This window comes from Cervus elaphus, chromosome 18, assembly GCF_910594005.1.
Source record: "Cervus elaphus chromosome 18, mCerEla1.1, whole genome shotgun sequence".
Classification (NCBI taxonomy): Eukaryota; Metazoa; Chordata; class Mammalia; order Artiodactyla; family Cervidae; genus Cervus; species Cervus elaphus.
The window spans coordinates 101,299,994-101,320,999 of record NC_057832.1 but is presented as its reverse complement, the minus strand read 5'-3'; the positions used below and the strand labels follow the sequence as shown (position 1 = coordinate 101,320,999).

The 21,006-nt window shown below is 37.7% G+C and overlaps 1 protein-coding gene across 4 annotated transcripts in view; it reads right to left on the bottom strand.

The window, feature by feature from the left end:
- Window positions 1-21,006, bottom strand: part of MKLN1 (muskelin 1) — a 383,297-nt gene that overhangs the window by 181,576 nt on the left and 180,715 nt on the right. The window contains exon 2 of one of the 4 annotated variants that reach the window (XM_043872034.1): window positions 1,052-1,112. The exons of the other annotated variants lie outside the window; for them this stretch is intronic. The gene's annotated coding sequence lies outside the window, so the exon portion shown is untranslated. The remainder of the gene's footprint in view (window positions 1-1,051; window positions 1,113-21,006) is intronic. 4 annotated transcript variants of the gene reach the window in all.

The following is a 21,006-nucleotide window of genomic DNA, read 5'->3' as shown; positions in this document are numbered from 1 at the left end:
AAAGAATCTCTTGATGAGGGTGAAAGAAGAGTGTGGAAAATGTTAGCTTAAAACTCAACACTCAAAAAACTAAAATCATGGAATCTGGTGTTATCACTTCATGGCAAATATTTAATAGAAGAGGAAAAAGTGGAAGCAGTGACAGATTTGTTTTTCCTTGGGCTCCAAAATCACTGCAGACGGCCATTGTAGCCATGAAATTAAAAGATGCTTGCTCCTTGAAAGGAAAGCTATGTCAAACCTACACAAAGTCACAAAGTATTAAAAAGCAAAGGCATAACCTTGCTGACAAAGGACTGTACAGTCAAAGCAATGGTACTTCCAGGAGTCATGTACAGACTTAAGAGTTGGACCATAAAGAAGGCTGAGTGCACAGAATTGATGCTTTCCAACTGTGGTGCTGAAGAAGACTCTTGAACTGCAAGACTCTTGGACTGTAAAGAGATTAAACCAGTCAATCCTAAAGGAAATCAACTCTGAATATTCACTGGAAGGACTGATGCTGAAGCTCCAGTACTTTGGCCACCTGATGTAAAGAGCTGACTCACTGGAAGAGACCCTGATGCTGGAAAAGACTGAAGGCAAAAGGAGAAGGGGACGACAGAGGAAGAGATGGTTAGATAGCGAACCAATTCAACACCAATTCACTAATTTGAACAAACTCCAGGAGATAATGAAGGTTAGGGAAGCCTGGCGTGCTTGGGGTCGCAAAGAGTCTGACATGACTTAGTGATTGAACAATAACAAATATACAAAATAGATAACTAATAAGAAGCTGCTATAGCACAGGGAACTCTACTCAATACTCTGTAGTGGTCTATAATGGGAAAAGAATCTAAAAAAAACAAAAAAGAGGGATATACGCATACGTATGACTGAATCACTTTGCTGTACACCTGAAATGAACACAACACTATAAATAACTACACTCCAATAAAAGTTTTTTAACATAACTAAGGTGATACAATTCACACAGTTAACAAAGTTTATATAAAAATTAAGCCAGTCTCAAAACCCTGAAAAAAAAAAGACCAACAAGGGAAGACCTTACCAGATGTTAAAGCAGATATGGCAGGGGGTGAAGGGTGGGGGTGACGCCGGTCACGAAGTCTCTGTGATTAAAACAGTGGAGGATTTTATACGTAAATAGACATTTTGGAACAAAAGATATTATCAAAATTAAAATTCAGAAAAGTCAATAAATGATTAAGGTAGCACCACAAGTCAGTAGGGAAAATATGAAATTCCTAAGTGACAAAATAACTGGACAGTCATTTAGAAACAGTATGATTAGATTTATACCTCACTCAGCATACCAGGTTAAATTTCAAATGGATAAGAAACAAAATACAAAAACATGTAAATACTAGGGAAAAAACACATGTAAATCCATCACAACCTGACGCTGAGAACACCCCCTATATAATTCAAAAGCCAGAAAAAATAAAATAAAACCTGACAATTCAACTAAGAAGAAACACAACTTTCAGAAAGGAAAAAATGAAACTTTCCTTATTTGTAGACGGCATGATCTGTCACATGGAAAATCCCAAGGAATTTACCGAAAACAAACGACCAACAAAAAAAACTTCCTAGAACTTAAGTGAGTTCAGCAATGTCACAGGATACAAGATAAACACACAGCAGTCAACTGCATTTCTACAGTCTAACAATAAACAAGTGGAACCCAAAATTAAAACCACAAAACTATTTACAATGGCTTCAAAGGAAATAAATATAAATATAGCAAAACATGTAAGGAAGCTCTCTGCCCTAAAAATTACAAAATGCTAATGAAAGAAATTAAAAGCAACCTAAATAAATGGAAAGATACATGGTATTTATGGACTGGAAGACTCAACATAGTAAAGATAACATAAGAAAAAATAGCAGAATTGTAAAATTATATAAGTTACAACCCCATAAATCAAATCTGAATTGGAAACAGCAGTATGAACTCAAGATACTTTTTTCCTTAAAAAAAAATCCTAGCTATGTCCTTTAAAACAGTCTAAAAGAAATGACAATCCAGTAACAAATGTTCCTAGTTTCCAACTGTGAAGTCTAAGCATCATTCCCTCATCAGGGCATGATAAACAAAGGACACTGTGCCATACTGAAAAGCAAGAAAATAAAGATTAATGATATTGTGTCACAGGAACACAGGAGTGGCCAGCCTGAAGGGGCTCCCATTTGCCAAGGATGGACCAATGTGGCACCAAAAAGAATAACTACAGAAATTTTTAAAAACACAATGAAATGAATACATAAAAATCTAAGGCTCATAAATGCTTAAAAAAAAAAAAATCAGACACCCAGAGGTATTATATCAACTCATTACTCTGAAAATTGGTCATTAAAAGGAATTAAGCATTTATCTTGCTTTTCCAATAAAACTATTTCAGAGCATTAGGGAGAACTTTATACAAAAATTCAGGTAATAAATGTGAAAGGAATGTTAGAATCAGAAAAATCCAACATTGATAACCACTGTTAGAATAAGTTACTTCACTAAAGTTATCCCTGGAGATTAAAACCATTAATGAAAGGTGGATGGAAAACTCTACAATAAAGGGACCAAGCTGTCACCCCCAGACTTTGTTTCTGAAAGTGATACAAGGTACACGGAACCCACCTAGGGAGGAACCCACCTAGGGAGGAGTCTTAAAAAAAAAAAAAAATCCAAAATCTTAAACAAGTCTTTCCCTATAACTCCCTGTTTACACAAAGTATGACAGAGGAATTAGTCAAAAGTTACTACAAAGAAACAACTGGACAAATTCAGAAACTAGGAGCCTCTTCAGGATAAATGACAGATTTCTTCAACAAATCAATGGATGAAAGAAAAATGGCAGGAGACTAGTAAGAACACTTAAGATTACTCTTGAAAATAATTTTAAAAGGCTATAACAACAAATACAAAGTGTTTCGATCCTAATTCAGACAAACTATAAGACACTTTTTTAACAAACAGAAAACTGAATATGGGCCATGTATCAGATATTACTAAAGAACTACTGCTAAATCCATTAAGTAAAGTAAGTGGCTTCCCAGGTGGCTCAAGGCGTAAAGAATCTGCCTGCCAATGCAGGAGAAAAGGGTTTGATCTCTGGGTTGGGAACCCTCCTGGAAGAGGAAATGGCAACCCACCCCAGGATTCTCGCCTGGAAAATCCCATGGACAGAGGAGTCTGGAGGCTACAGTCCATGGGGTCTCAAAGATTCGGACAGGACTGAGTACAAAATAATGGCATTGTGGTTTTAATAAAAATTGCCTCTAGCAGGGAAATACAAAGATGGCTCCAAAAGAGCCCTACCTCCTGGTATGAGCCTTGTGAAATCCACAGTAACTTGCTTCTAACCAACAGAATACACAGCGAAAGTAATGAGGTATCATTTCTGGAACTAGGCTACAGAAAAGTGTGACTTTCACCTGTTAGCATACTCTTCCCACTCTCTCCTTTGCTGGCTTTGATGAAACAAAACATCATGTTGTGGAGGTCCACATGGCAATAAAAAGAGGACAGCCTCTGGCCAACAGTTTTCAAGAAAATGAAATCTGCCAAAAAATTCACACAGGAGCTTGAGAGCAGATTCTTCCCCACTCAAGAAAATCGATGAAACCCTAGCTCTTGTCAACACCTTGACTTAGTAGCCATATAAGAAACATGAAACAGAGGGTTTATATAAGCTATTCCTGAAATCTTGATCCTATAAACTATGAAATAATAAATACTGTTTGAAGCTGCTAAATTCATGCCAATTTGTTAGGAAGCAATCAATAACTAACACAATGTCTTCTGGCTGTGAAGCAGATAAATAAGAGAAATGGGGTTAATGCAAAATTTTTTTTAAAGATTAGTGAAAACTAGTCTGATGGGCACTGAATGAGGGGTAAGAGTAGGAACCGAGTGGTTGATAACATAGGAAAGAGTCAACTGATGAATAAAATCAAAATCGGACCTAAGGAATAAGAAAAAAACTAAAATGATCTCTCCCATTTTAAAAGATAAAAAGATGGAGAAAATGACAGATCAATTTCATAGCACTTAATTGTAACTTGAACATATAACAATTTCACTTTCATTGACAAAAAATTTATGTTAAATCTAAATAAAACCTAAATTGTCTCACATTGTTAATATGCTCTAATCAAGTCATGCAGACAATATGACTGAATTTACAAAGATGTGGATTCTAAACTCAGCTCCAATGTTTACTTCATAAATGACCTTGATTAAGCTGTTATACTCTTATTGGCCTCAGTGTGTATATGCAAATCAACACCTACACTACACTTCAAAGAGTCATTGTTGAGAATTACAGGAAGTCAATGGTCTAGTAAATGGTAGGGCATCTGCTCACCATTACCCAGAGCAAAACTCAACTCTGTTTATTATTACCAAGCACTTGAAGATGTCTGATATAAAGTAGTCATCTCAAAGTACACTGGGAACATATACCTACCTACAGAGTCTACACAAAGATATGCAGCAACCATGGGGAACAGAGAACGGTAACAAAATAAAGAAACATTCCTATATAGAAGAACAATAAGACAGGAAACTGACTAGCCAAAAAATCAACTTGAAAAGATAGTTTACGTGATGTCCCCCCTAAAACAAAAAAACAAACAAATCTGCTGAGACATTCATATAAAAAATAGTTCTCATTTGCTGAGTATCTCAGAAGGCTGAGTCATCAATCTTTTCTGAAATTAAACATTTAGCCCCTTCAGAATATATTTCAAAGCTAAGAAGGGCCTCTTTCTACCAAAAGCAAAGACTATTAAAGCTGGACATGATCTGGGAAAGGTCTGAAAGTGAAAGGCACTCAGGCGTGTCCTACTCTTTGCGATCCCATGGACTATAGAGTCCATGGAATTCTCCAGGCCAGAATACTGGAGTGGGTAGTCTTTCCCTTCTCCAGGGGAATCTTCCCAACCCAGGGATTGAACCCAGCTCTCTTTACCAACTGAGCTATCAGGGAAGCCCTGGGAAAGGTTTAATGCTACTTAATATATACAGTCTTCAAATCTCAGACAAAAAACAATATATCCAAAGGAATTACAAATATTTAAAATAAAGTGTTCTCAAGCACCCTCAAAGGTTTCATTTATATGTAAATAATTTTATGGAAATAATCACTATCATCTTTTGATAAACGAAGTCCTCAAAATATCTTTTCTGGGCAACAATTTAGCTTAATTTGAGTTACCATATGTGTCACGGGTTGGGAGGGGCCGTATTTATTTTAAAAAACTATTCTGTAATACTCCACGCTATCCTGTACAAAAAAGACCTTAAGCATCTAATCCTCTTGGTTTTTATGAAAACAAATAAAAGACTGGAGAAACTAAAGACCCAAAACTACCAATTAATGACAGAACTGGGATGAGAACCCAAATCTCCTCCTTGTTCACTATTCTCTCTGTATGACATACTTCCCTTTTCTTCATGTTTTCCTTTGTATTGGATATAACTTTCTTCCCCCAGCTTAATGCAGTAATTTAAACTGTACTAATGGCGAGAGGTCAAACGGATACTAACTAATCCAAATCTGTTTTGTGAGAATTCTCCTCTTATCCTCCTAACAGGTTATCTTTGACCAAGACCTAAATCCTACGGCACAGCAGTTTTTTCTCTGTTGCTCAGAGAGATTCCAGAGGATCTAAGTTTTAAAAAATATTTTTAAAATATTTTAAACTAATCTTAATACTATTAGAAATTCAAAAATATTCTAGACCAAATATCACTACAATGGATACCACACTCCATAGCAACTTATCTTGTTTTTGTGCAAAGTTCTGAGTAAATTTCTTTGGACACCTCTGTATCTCTTTGAACTTTTCAAAGTATGTCACTCTGAAATATAGCTGCAATCCTATGCCAGTCTTAAATTCAGTTCTACATATGTCTGTTCATGTAAAATTCACAAATAAATTCACAACCATAATGTAATTAATAACTGAACAAGGTTCAAAACTGTTTGGTTCTAATGCTCTCCTCAACAACTAAGGAGATGTCACATTACAGTTCACTGTAGCACAGAATTTGAATGAGCGCTTTTTCTGACTTTAAATTATTATATGGAATTTGCATAGTTTGATGATACTAACCTTGAAAACAAGTTTATTACAAGTGATAAGCAACATTCCTCACTTAACTTTCAGACAACCCACACTTTTGTATCTTACATGCTTAGAGCTCTCAGATTTTCCTTTACCAAATTCAGAATCTTTATCAGTTGAACCAACCAACAGTCCAAGTGACTGGACCAGCATGCCAACACGCCCCACATGCCAGCCAGTGTTTGCTTCCAAAGCACTGCTTTCTTTGTAGTTCAGAGTCCATTTTTACAACTTTTTACATATTTTATTGCATTTCTACTATTATAAGAACAGAAAATGAAAACACAAAAGCCTGCTAGTAACATTACTTCAACTGAAACAATAATGGGCATCATAAGGTGATCCAAATGAAGAAAACTTCAGACACTAAGCAGACTTAACTAGCTTGAGTATAAACAAAGCACTGAGAAAAATGGTTAATAGATAACATCAAAAGCTAAGGTATAGGTGGGCCGATTATGGATGTATTCACTCTCACTTCTAAACTCACCCTTTCTGTCTTTTCTTGGAAACTGATTTGGGCTCCTTCAGCATTTTTTCTTTGACAGCTGGCACAATGTGATTTCGTCAGTAGAGAGGGGCAGGAGAGACGTCTCCGTGTACAGTGGCTGTCTTTGCTTCTTCCCTAAAGAACTGAGGGTTGTTTTGCTTCCTAGTTCAGGTGTGCTTCTCCAGCTCTCAGTTCCGATAGCAGAGATGGCTTCTCTGACATCCTGCTCCTAGAGCATATGCAGTGCCCCCCAAAGCCCAGCTGACATATGCATGCGACCGGCTTCTCTAGCACCAAGTAAGTTTCTACACCAGAATATATAATATTTGTGGGTACTTTTTTTTTTAGCCTTGTCACATTCAGCAGGCCTTTTCAAACTAATGAATAACCTGAACCTTTCCTGAGCTCAGAAAATTGTTCCTCTTTTTTAAAAAACTTCTCTATTTTTTCTGGTATCATTCTGGACTTACCAGACAGAAGGTGCTGGCCTTTTATATTAGGTTGTAGGCTTTCCTGGTGGCTCAGATGGTAATGAATCGGCCGACAATGCAGAAGACCTGGGTTCGATCCCTGGGTCAGGAAGATTCCCTGGAAAAGGACTGTCTACCCACTCCAGTATTCTTGCCTGGAGAACTCCATGGACAGAGGAGCTATAGTCCTTGGGATCGCAAAGAGTCGGACACGATTGAGCAACTAACACTTTGACTTTGCATAAGAAGATCCCACAAGGAATAAAAGCTGAAATCTAGTCTGAGTCCCACTTAACAGTCCTGCATCCTGATCAAAAAGCATCACTTTCTCACTAAGCCATGTGTTGTGAAAATGAGAAAGTGGATTTTCTGGATCAAGGCTAACCTGCATGTCTCAAATTTTAACTCTTTTCCTTATCATTTTCTTTAAGTTCTAGGCTTAAAATCCCTTGTTGTGTGTATGCCTGTAACTATGAAACAAAACAAAACAAAAAAGATGTGTATGTACAGAACTATAGAAAACTTGTCATTTTTGTAGGAGCTTCATTATAAATCTAGTATCTTGGGCCTAGGACCAAAAGAAAAGATTGTTTTGTGATTTGGGGGCTCAGAAATTTTTAAAGCTCCCTAAGTAAACTGACTGTGCAAACAATATCGGGATCTTACTGTCAGTTAATGGTACTGGAGCTTTCTGGCTCAAATATTCCCTAAAATAATTTTGAAAATCTATGCATATCCTTACCATTTTTAAATTGGCAAGCAAAATTTTTTCATAGCTTGTAACTGTAAAACTTGTACTTTCCATTGTACTCTAAGTACTGTCATTTTAAATAAAGTTGTTATGTTTGTTCTTTCAACAGTATCAATAGAATAAAAATATCATCTATGTTTAAAAACATACAGGGTCTTCCCATAGTCAAAAATTTATCTTATTCACGTTTTTCTTGAAGCTTTCCCTACCGAATTTTAACTAATGTATTATAATATTCTATTGTACTGCAGGGTCATTTATATTCACTCTGTATGACTTCTCTGGGGGTAAAAAAAAGAGTATAAATTAAACTTTTTTAGCTTTGGTCAGATTTTTTAAATTTCTTCCAGATGCTATTACAAATACAGTATGCACCAAAATAATATAAATATAACATGCACATTGACAGACAAGATTAAATGTGGGGTAAAATGGTATTAAAAATGATTTTCAAACATATTGTGAACAGTATTGTTTCATTTTTTTAACAATTAATTCATGTATATACCAGTGAGTATCACTATCGGAATAAAGTGAAATTCAGCATCAAGTCTATTTTGTAGATGTATGCACTGAAAATTTCACTTACACAAATACATGGAAACAGAAGGAATTTCTGCTAGTACTGTTAATTTTTTGACTACCTTTGGAATTATATGTCAAAAATCACATGATGAGCTATCATTAAAAATTACTGTTTATGATATACCAACAAACAAGTTGATTTAGGTCTTCCTTTTAACTTTGTTTAAAAAGAAAGAATTGAGAGCCACCTATTTTACAGATAGACTTTTTTTTGTCATTCACCTTCTCAACTTCAATACCAACTTTTACAACAGTCCTTTGTTTGGCACTAGGAAGATTCTTAACATTCTATGGAATAGATAAGAAGTATGCCTCTTTTGCAATTGAGAAATAGGATATGGGACAGCTAGAAGTCTTCAAAGTGCAGGCAAATCACCTGGGGTTCTTGTTAAAAATGCAGATTATGACTCAGTAGGTCTGGGGTGGGTCTGAGATTCTGCGTTTCTAACAAAGACCTAGTAAAAGCAATGCGGCTGCTAAGTGGGCCACACTTTTCAGTAGCAAGGGCCTAAACCACAGGCAGGTTCTCAGGCTTGTCAGTTTTTAAGAGAGAACAGACAATAATAATAAAACTCAGGAAACTGAATCCTTCAAATTATTTTTGCCAACATACCCCCCTGGAAGGTCTACATGTACTCCCAGGAATAAGCATGCCCCAATCTGAAGACTGCTACTCAAAATCAATGAAATCAGCTACTCAAAATCAATGAAAATTACTGGCTTTGAAGAGTGCTTTAAAAAATTTTTTTAGTTTTACTGAAATATAGTTGATTTACAAGGATGTGTTTAATTTCTGCTGTACAGCATAGTGACTCAATTATACATGTATTTTTCATATTCTTTTCCATTATCATTTTTCACAGGATATTAAATAGAGTTCCCTGTGCTATACAGTAGGATCTTGTATAATCAGGTGTTTAAATTTTAAACCACTGACTTCAGTCATATCACTTTTCTGCCTATATTATTTGATGATGCCACATTTTCAAAAAAATAAAATGCAAACTCACCAACAAGGAAATGGGCTTCCCAGGTGGTGCTCATACTAAAGAATTCACCCACCAATGCAGGAGATGCAATACAGTCCCACACAACCTCTACTTTTTTTTTTTTTATGTATTACTTATTTAAATAAAATTTAAAATTCTGGGCAATGTCCAAAGAACAGACATTAAAAATAAAAATCAACACAATTACTACATCCCAAGACAATCACTGTTAAGACTTCAGTTAATTTGTTTGCAGCCTTTTCTATTTGACTAAGCATACAATTATGTGTGAATGTTTAAAGATAAATTGGAGCAAACCATTTGAAAAGGCTTTTTTTTTTTTTTTTTAATTTTTTTTTTTTTTTAATTTTTTTATTAGTTGGAGGCTAATTACTTCACAACATTTCAGTGGGTTTTGTCATACATTGATATGAATCAGCCATAGATTTACACTTATTCCCCATCCCGATCCCCCCTCCCACCTCCCTCTCCACCCGATTCCTCTGGGTCTTCCCAGTGTACCAGGCCCGAGCACTTGTCTCATGCATCCCACCTGGGCTGGTGATCTGTTTCACCATAGATAGTATACATGCTGTTCTTTTGAAACATCCCACCCTCACCTTCTCCCACAGAGTTCAAAAGTCTGTTCTGTATTTCTGTGTCTCTTTTTCTGTTTTGCATATAGGGTTATCGTTACCATCTTTCTAAATTCCATATATATGTGTTAGTATGCTATAATGTTCTTTATCTTTCTGGCTTACTTCACTCTGTATAAGGGGCTCCAGTTTCATCCATCTCATTAGGACTGGTTCAAATGAATTCTTTTTGACGGCTGAGTAACATTCCATGGTGTATATGTACCACAGCTTCCTTATCCATTCATCTGCTGATGGGCATCTAGGTTGCTTCTATGTCCTGGCTATTATAAACAGTGCTGCGATGAACATTGGGGTGCACGTGTCTCTTTCAGATCTGGTTTCCTCAGTGTGTATGCCCAGAAGTGGGATTGCTGGGTCATATGGCAGTTCTATTTCCAGTGTTTTAAGGAATCTCCACACTGTTCTCCATAGTGGCTGTACTAGTTTGCATTCCCACCAACAGTGTAAGAGGGTTTCCTTTTCTCCACACCCTCTCCAGCATTTATTGCTTGTAGACTTTTGGATAGCAGCCATCCTGACTGGCGTGTAATGGTACCTCATTGTGGTTTTGATTTGCATTTCTCTAATAATGAGTGATGGTGAGCACCTTTTCATGTGTTTGTTAGCCATCTGTATGTCTTCTTTGGAGAAATGTCTGTTTAGTTCTCTGGCCCATTTTTTGATTGGGTCATTTATTTTTCTGGAATTGAGCTGCAGGAGTTGCTTGTATATTTTTGAGAGTAATCGAAAAGGCTTTTTTTAATCTGTTTTTTATATGCCATTATATCTGATAGATTTTCTCTATATCATTAAAAAATATTCTAAAACTTACTTTTTAATGGCAGCCAAATAGTCTACCATAATCTCAAAAAAAATTATTCTATTAAATCCAGTAAATCTCAGGACAACATACCTCCATCAATAATACTAGATATTTGATAGAGGATTAATTTGCAATCCATACATTATATTTTAGGCAAATATAAACATAATCACTGCCCAAAATGCCATGGAAAAGCAGGTTCGAATACCATAAAAAATTCAAAATATCTTACTAAGTTTCCTTAAAGAATTGTTAGGTAGTTAGAATAGGAAAAAGGAAATCCAAAATGGCGGTGGCTAAAAGACAAGGAAGGGAAAAGCCTGCGAAAATGGAACAAAGGAAGGTCCGAGGACCGGAGTGAGGACCTCAGGTAGAACAAACAGCACTCCTGGCTAGCCCAATTTACACAGGGCAGGCCCAGGGGGAGGAGAAAAGAACATATAAAAAGAGGAGCCAAAAGGCCGGGGGTCTCTCTCTCTCTTCTCTTCGTCATGCCCTCGTGCCTCGAGGATGTACTTTCCTTTATTTTCTAAATAAAACTGAGCTGTAACACAGAGCTGTAACACTGATCCCTCCGAGAGCTGTAACGCTGGCCCATCACTTCAGATTTTTGTTGTGATGAGACAGAACTGAGGAAATTACACACTCCCCTGACAGAATAAAATACAATTCAGAGTTTTGTTTTCATTATACCTAAATTTCTGCATAGAGAGAGGCAAGCTTCTTAAATGCATATGTGATAAGTGAATGCTTATGTCTTCCAATATGCAAAATCATAAAGAAAGTATAAATAAATAGAGGAGTTCACTGAAAAAGAATGGATAGGATAAATGTTAGGTATCTGGTATGGAATATAAGCCAGTGACTTTGGAACACTATCAGAAAACTTCCTTCAGTATACAGTATCTTTTGTAACTGATATATGAAACAAACATGAATAAAAACAAAGATTGACATAACACATTTTAAAATGGTGAATCTGGAGGGAAATGTGGGCAAGGACACCAGTCCATGTATGTAATATATGGAAGAAGTACCTGACCAATGACCCAGCCTGTATCAAGCGCCCTGTACACTGTCTGGTCTAAGTCTACCTCCAAGCATCTTCATGGCTCTAATATGCTACGCTAACTCCACAAGTTCCAAATGTTAACCTAATTTCCCAAAGAGCAACTGCTAAATACACACAAGGGTAAATATAAACTCCTGCATTCAAAGAATTTAAAGCATGGTTAAATAAATTGTATCTGTACACAAAGGAAGTCACAGCTCATTTACCTCTTTCAGAAGTCTCCCCTCAAGGCCATGTAAACAATAGATGCTTCATCCTCTGAATCTCATTTCTGATTTCTGTAACATTTACTGCTTTTGTCATTCATCTGAACTCAGATGAACTTTTTTGCTACCTTCTACTGCACTATTAAATGTATAGATAGTTCATCACCAGAAATACTCTCTCATAACTTCAAAGAGGGCTAGTTGTTACTCAGGAGTTAGAGGCACCTAATTATTTGTTTGTTCCAATAATATTCACTGGAAGGACTGATGCTGAAGCTGAAACTCCAATACTTTGGCCACCTGATTCAAAAAACTGACTCATTTGAAAAGACCCTGATGCTGAGAAAGATTGAAGGCAGAAGGAGAAAGGGATGACAGAGGATGAGATCGCTGGATGGCATCACTGACTTGATGGACATGAGTCTGAGTAAACTCCAGGAGTTGGTAATAGATAGGGAAGCCTGGCGTGCTGCAGTCCATGGGGTCACAAAGAGTCAGACACAACTGAGTGACTGAACTGAATAATTTGTTTATGGCACAGACAGCCAAAAATATGAAAAGCCATGACTGTGATTCAAATATCACAATGTAGCAATAACAATAAAAAACATAAAGTCTTCTTTAACCTGTCACCTAAAGTAGCATTTGAGGTTGGAGAAAATGGAGATGGTGATAGATGTCAAAGACTTAAACTTTTAGACTTTGATATGTGAATTTTACAATCACCTGAAATTTTAAAAGACATTATTCTGTCAAACTTGACATCATTTTCAGCTCTTTTAAAATCTATGCCTCAGTTTAAGAATTCATAAAAAAGTTTCATAAATATCTCCCATTCAGTATTTTACACATTAACAAACTATATAAATTTTAGAGGAAAAAATACCGATTTTCAACTAACAGCCCCACCATGAACTATTCACCAAAGTATGTGTCAATATATGTTATGTCTCCAAGTAAGAATGTATACTGATAGGTAGGTAAGTAACTTAAAAGATGAAGACACGGAGCCAATCCATACACATGCATTCTCAACAAAAATAAAAGAAGATAAAGGACTAGATCAACTGTAACAGAAAGTTCTTAGATTAACAAGTCAAGCAGTTTGCTGTCTAATTCCAGATGGTCATTCTCCTTACAGGGCTTCAACTCATATGCACTAATCAGTCTGACACAATTTCAATAACAACAACAAAAAAATCAACCAACAATAGCCTGGCAGTTCCTTAAACAGTTAAGCACAGAATTACCATATGACCAAGAAATTCTACTCATAGGCATTTACCCAAAGGAAAACATAAAACCACACAAAACACTTGCATATAAATTTTTACAGCATCATTATTCATAAAAGCCAAAACAGTGGGTACAACCTAAATGTCCATCTACTAATGAATGGATAAAAATGCAGTATATCCAACAATATTACCTGTCATAAAAAGAATGTAGTACTGATACATCCTACATGCTAAAACATTAATGAACCTTGAAAACAATATGCTAAGTGAAAGAAGCCAATTACGAAAAATACATATTATATAACTTTATATAAAATGTCCACAATCTACAGAGACAGGCAAATCTATAGAGAAAGTAAATTAGTGGTTGCTTAGGGATAAGAAAGTAAGCAGATAATAACAAAGGGTACAGTTTTCTTTTTGAGATTATGAAAACATTCTAAAATTGACTGCAGTGATGTTATACATATCTCTGAACATACTAAAGACCACTGAATTGTACTTTTTAAGTAGCTGAATGCATGGGATGCAAATTACCAATCCCAAAACATTGTTAAGTCAACTAACTTTTTATATTACTTTTTATATTTCATATTGAATACTTATATTCAAGGAATTGGAGGAAATGATCCTTATCCTAAAATTAATCAAAATATTCATAATATATTCTAAAACTATTAAAAGCTATTAGCCAAATCAGGTTCTGTAATAAACTATGCTTTAAAGTTCTTAAGGTCTCATTGGAAAAACTGCCTATAAGAATTTTAAATAGGGGGGAGGAGCTAAGATGGCGGAGGAATAGGACAGGGAAACCACTTTCTCCCCTACAAATTCATCCAAAGAACATTTGAAGCTGAGCAAACTCCACAAAACAATTTCTGATCGCTAGCAGAGGACATCAGGCACCCAGAAAAGCAGCCCAATGTCTTTGAAAGGAGGTAGGACAAAATATAAAAAAAAGAGAGACAAAAGAGTTAGGGATGGAGACCCATCCAGGGAAGGGAGTCCTAATAGAGGAAGTTTCCAAACACCAGGAAACCCTCTCACTGACGGGTCTGGGGGAAGTTTTCGAATCTCAGAGGGCAAACTAACTGGGAGGAAAAATAAATAAAACCCACAGATCACACGCCTAAAAGCAACTCCCAGCAGAAAAGTGCTCCAGACGCTGGCATCTGCCACCAGCAAGTGGGGGCGGAAAGGAGAGGAGCGGGCGGCATTGCTTAGGGTAAGGACCGGGCCTGAATGCCCTGAGGGCAATCGGAGGGAGGTAACGTGAGACAGCAACTTAAATTGTAGGATAGCAAGAGAGAGAGAGAAAATTAACCTGCGAAAAGCGCTAACCGAAGACACTGCCGGCCGTTCGCAGAACAAAGGAAGGACTGAGCAATTCCAGAGAAGAGCTAGCCGGCTGCAGACCGGCCCATCCCCCGCTGGAGGCAGGGCAGTGGGGAGGGGAAAGGGGCAAACTCGGCCCCAGAGAGGGCATCCCCTATCAAACTGCAAACAGGCTTCCAGTTTCTAACCAAAGACTTCCTGAGATTCTGGGTGGTTGACATCGGCCGGGAGGGTCGCAGCTAGAGACCAGCTCCCCAGAAGAGACACAAGGCGCACCAAACCGGTGTAGGGAAACTGAGGCTGGGACCGCAGAGGGGATAAGGCGCACCGCACCCAGGGAGAGTGCGCCCGTCAAACTCCTGGCTGCCTGAGCTGCTCGGTAGGGGAAGACACAAAACGCAGGCCCAAAGAGTCTGCCTCTTTGTGGAGTACCCGAAAACCTGAACCTGAGCGGCTTAGGCCTGGGAAGTGCACACAACTCAGGGCCCGCTCCCTATAGAGCAGCCTGGAGCCTGAGCAGTGCAGACCGGGAAAGCACACACGCCAGGAGCGGGGGCAAACCCAGTGTGGCCGCAACACTGTGAGTGCTCCCCACACAGGCCAGTGACACTTGTCTGCAGTGCCCCCCCTCCCCACAGCACGGCTGAACAAGGGAACCTAAACAAGAGACCACCTCCGCCCGCTTGTGTCAGAGCGGAAATTAGACACTGAAGAGACCAGCAAACAGAAGCCAAATAAACAAAGGGAACCGCTTCAGAAGTGACAGCAGATGCAACAGATTAAAGGTGCAACAGATTAAAATCCCTGTAGTTAACACCGACTACACTGGAAGGGGCCTATAGATATTGATAAGTGTAAGCAGGAACAAGGAGCTATCCGAAACCGAACGGAACCCACACTGCCCGCAACAGCTCCAGAGAAATACCTAGATATATTTTTACTATTTTAATTAAAAAAAGGAAAAATAAATTTTTAAAAATTTTTTTCTTTTACTTTTTTTAAAGTCCTCTATTAATCCTCTATTACTTCTTAATTTTCATTTTCATAACCCACTATAACCTTGCAAAAAAAAAGACCCTATTTTTAAAGCAAACTTCATATATATTTCTTAAATGTTTTGTTTTTGTTTTTAATATTGTATTTTTAAGAGTCTAACTTCTCCTCTAGATTTTTAATCCTTGTTTTTCAGTATCTGATATCAATTTGGACATTTAAGAATCCAATATTCAGTACCCATTTTTACTCAGGAGTGTGGTGATTACTCTCTCCCACTTCTGACTCTCCTTTTTCTCCCCCAGATCACCTCTATTTTCCCCCTCCCCCTTCTCTTCTCAATCCAATTCTGTGGGTGTTCCAGGTTACAGAGGACACTTAGGGAACAGAGTACTGTGTAGATCTGTCTCTCTCCTGAGTCCCCCTTTTTCTCCTTCTGCTCATCTCTATCTCCTTCCTCCCTCTCCTCTTCTTCATGTAACTCTGTGAACCTCTCTGGGTGTCCCTCACGGTGGAGAATCTTTTCACCATTAACCTAGAAGTTTTATTATCAGTGCTGTATAGTTGGAGAAGCCTTGAGGCTACTGGAAGAATAAGACTGAAATCCAGAGGCAGGAGACTTAAGCCCAAAACCTGAGAACACCAGAGAATTCCTGACTACAGGGAACAACATTAAGTAATAAGAGATCATCCAAAAGCCTCCATACCTACACTGAAACCAACCACCACCCAAGAGTCAATAAGTTCCAGAGCAAGACATACCACACAAATTCTCCAGCAATGCAGGAACATAGCCCTTAGCGTCAACATACAGGCTGCCCAAAGTCACACCTAACACATAGACCCATCTCAAAACTCACTACTGGACACTCCACTGCGCTCCAGAGAGAAGAAATCCAGCTCCACACACCAGAACACCAACACAAGCTTCCCTAACCAGGAAACCTTGACAAGCCAATCGTCCAACCCCACCCACTGGGAGAAACCTCCACAGTAAAAAGGAACCACAGACCACCAGAATACAGAAAGGCCACCCCAAACACAGCAATCTAAACAAGATGAAAAGGCAGAGAAATACCCAACAGGTAAGGGAACATGAAAAATGCCCACCAAGTCAAACAAAAGAGGAGGAGACAGGGAATCTACCTGAAAAAGAATTTAGAATAATGATAATAAAAATGATCCAAAATCTTGAAAACAAATGGAGTTACAGATAAATAGCCTGGAGACAAGGATTGAGAAGATGAAAGAAATGTTTAACAAGGACCTTGAAGAAATAAAAAGAGTCAATTAAAAATGAATAATGCAGTAAATGAGATCAAAAACACTCTGGAGGGAACCAACAGTAGAATAACAGAGGCAGAAGACAGGATAAGTGAGGTAGAAGATAAAATGATGGAAATAAATGAAGCAGAGAGGAAAAAAGAAAAAAGAATCAAAAGAAATGAGGACAACCTTAGGGACCTCTGGGACAATGTGAAACGCCCCAACATTCAAATCATAGGAGTCCCAGAAGACAAAAAGAAAGGCCATGAGAAAATACTTGAGGAGATAATAGCTGAAAACTTCCCTAAAATGGGGTAGAAAATAGTCACACAGGTTCAAGAAACCCAGAGAGTCCCAGACAGGAAAAACCCAAGGCAAAACACCCAAAGACACATATTAATCAAATTAACAAAGACCAAACACAAACAACAAGTATTAAAAGCAGCAAGGGAGAAACAACAAATAATACACAAAGGGATTTCCATAAGGATAACAGCTGATCTATCAATAGAAACTCTTCAGGCCAGAAGGGAATGGCAGGACATACTTAAAGTAATGAAAGAGAATAACCTACAACCCAGATTACTGTACCCAGCAAGGATCTCATTCAGATATGAAGGAGAGTTCAAAAGCTTTACAGACAAGCAAAAGCTGAGAGAATTCAGCACCACCAAACCAGCTCTTCAACAAATGCTAAAGGATCTTCTCTTTAGGAAGATCCTTTAGGAAACACAGAAAGGTTGTATAAACGCGAACCCAAAACAACAAAGTAAATGGCAACGGGACCATACCTATAAATAATTACTTTTAAATATAAACATAAGAAAATAAAGATCTTACATGTTCTCAGTAGTAAATTAAACACAGTCTCAAAACAAATCATGCCTAAACTGACAGAATTAAGGAGAAATAGACAAATCCACAACCATAACGGGAAATATAAACACATACTTCTTAATAACCAATAGAACAGGCTTACAAAAACCAAGGACATACAGGGTTGCATCCCCTCCCCATATAGAACTGTTACATGGAGAAGCCAGGCTAACCATGCGGGGGCATTAAGTCAACAAATGTGGAACAAATGAAGTCATATTGATTGTACATGCTTTGACCACTGCAACCTGAAGGTGGAAGTCAGTAACACAAAGATAAATGAAAAATCCCAACTATTTCTAAATTAAGTTATAAACTTTCAAATAATTAAAGAACCAAAAAAAATAAAACAACACTTCACTGAATAATATGGAAAATAGAAACGTGTTGACAAGTGGTATGGGTTCTCAGCAGGGTGCTGGAGGAGCATTTGGTCCCTGCGCCCCAAGGTAACCCCAGTGGGGCTGCAGGCACACAGAGCAATGAACCTCAGTGTCGGGACAGAACACATCTGGTCCTCACCCCACAGCTCGCAAGGGAGCCACTTGCTAGTTTTCCAGAATGACTGCGTTTTCAAGTCTGCTTTAACTACATGAGAACATGATTCAAGGCAGTAATATCTACTTAAAAATACTGTTAAACTTTCTAAGGCCGTAAATCACTAATGCCTTGCCCCCCACTAGCCCTCATGCTCCAGGCAGACGCAGCCCCTGTCCTGGGCACAAGCACAGTGCCAGGGGCCTCGGATGGCCTGACACCCTTCCTTCCCTCCTGGAAGTACTTCCATTCCATCCGCTGGTTCAGGCTCCTGGGAGCATCCCTGGGACGCACCTGGCAAACCAGACTCTCGCTCAGAGCCTGACTCTCCTGCATGTTCACAAAATGGCTGTTGAGTATCTAAACGAAGTCACAGATCAATAAACTGTAGACATGCAATAAAAAAAAAAAAATGTAAATGGGTTGAATGCTCCAAACAAAAGACAAAGACTGGCTGAATGGATACAAAAACAAGACCCCTATATATGCTGTCTACAAGACACCCACCTCAAAACAAGGGACACAGACAGACTGAAAGTGAAGGGCTGGAAAAAAATATTCCACGCAAACGGAGACCAAAAGAAAGCAGGAGTCGCAATACTCATATCAGATAAAATAGACTTTAAAATAAAGGCTGTGAAAAGAGACAAAGAAGGACACTACATAATGATCAAAGGATCAATCCAAGAAGGTATAACAATTATAAATATATATGCACCCAACATAGGAGCACAATATGTAAGGCAAATGCTAACAAGTATGAAAGGGGAAATTAAGAATAACACAATACTAGTTGGAGACTTTAATACCCCACTCACAGCTATAGATAGATCAACTAAACAGAAAATTAACAAGGAAACACAAACTTTAAATGACACAATGGACCAGCTAGACCTAACTGATATCTATAGGACATTTCACCCCACAACAATCAATTTCACCTTTTTTCTCAAGTGCACACGGAACCGTCTCCAGAACAGATCACATCCTTGGCCATAAATCTAGTCTTGGTAAATTCAAAAAAATTGAAATTATTCCACTCATCTTTTCTGACCACAATGCAGTAAGATTAGATCTCAATTACAGGAAAAAAACTATCAAGAATTTAAACATATGGAGGCTAAATAACACGCTTCTGAATAACCAACAAATCATAGAAGAAATCAAAAAAGAAATAAAAATATGCATAGAAATGAATGAAAATGAAAACACAACAACCCAAAACCTATGGGACACTGTAAAAGCAGTGCTAAGGGGAAGGTTCATAGCATTACAGGCTTACCTCAAGAAACAAGAAAAAAGTCAAATAAATAACCTAACTCTACATCTAAAACAACTAGAGAAGGAAGAAATGAAGAACCCCAGGGTTAGTAGAAAGAAATCTTAAAAATGAGGGCAGAAATAAAGCAAAAGAAACAAAACAGACCATAGCAAAAATCAACAAAGCTAAAAGCGGGTTTTTTGAAAAGATAAACAAAATTGACAAACCGTTAGCCAGACTCATTAAGAAACAAAGGGAGAAGAACCAAATCAACAAAATTAGAAATGAAAATGGAGAGATCACAACAGACAACACTGAAATACAAAGGATCATAAGAGACTACTACCAGCAGCTCTATGCCAATAAAATGGACAACTTGGATGAAATGGACAAATTCTTAGAAAAGTATAACTTTCCAAAACTGAACCAGGAAGAAATAGAAGATCTTAACAGACCCATCACAAGCAGGGAAATCGAAAACTGTAGTCAGAAATCTTCCAGCAAACAAAAGCCCAGGACCAGATGGCTTCACAGCTGAATTCTACCAAAAATTGAGAGAAGAGCTAGCACCTATCTTACTCAAACTCTTCCAGAAAATTGCAGAAGGTAAACTTCCAAACTCATTCTGCGAGGCCACCATCACCCTAATTCCAAAACCAGACAAAGATGCCACACAAAAAAGAAAACTACAGGCCAATATCACTGATGAACATAGATGCAAAAATCCTTAACAAAATTGTAGGAAACAGGATCCAACAACATATTAAAAAGATCATACATCATGACCAAGTGGGCTTTATCCCAGGAATGAAAGGATTCTTTAACATCCGCAAATCAATCAATGTAATACACCACATTAACAAATTGAAAGATAAAAACTGTATGATTATCTCAATAGATGCAGAAAAAGCCTTTGACAAAATTCAACATCCATTTATGATAAAAACTCTCCAGAAAGCAGGAATAGAAGGAACATACCTAAACATAATAAAAGCTATATATGACAAACCCACAGCAAACATTATCCTCAATGGTGAAAAATTGAAAGCATTTCCCCTAAAATCAGGAACAAGTCAAGGGTGCCCACTCTCACCACTACTATTCAACATAGTGTTGGAAGTTTTGGCCACAGCAATCAGAGTGGAAAAAGAAATAAAAGGAATCCAGATAGGAAAAGCAGAAGTAAAACTCTCACTGTTTGCAGATGACATGATCCTCTACATAGAAAACCCTAAAGACTCTACCAGAAAATTACTAGAGCTAATCAATGAATATAGTAAAGTTGCAGGATATAAAATTAACACACAGAAATCCCTTGCATTCCTATACACTAACATTGAGAAAACA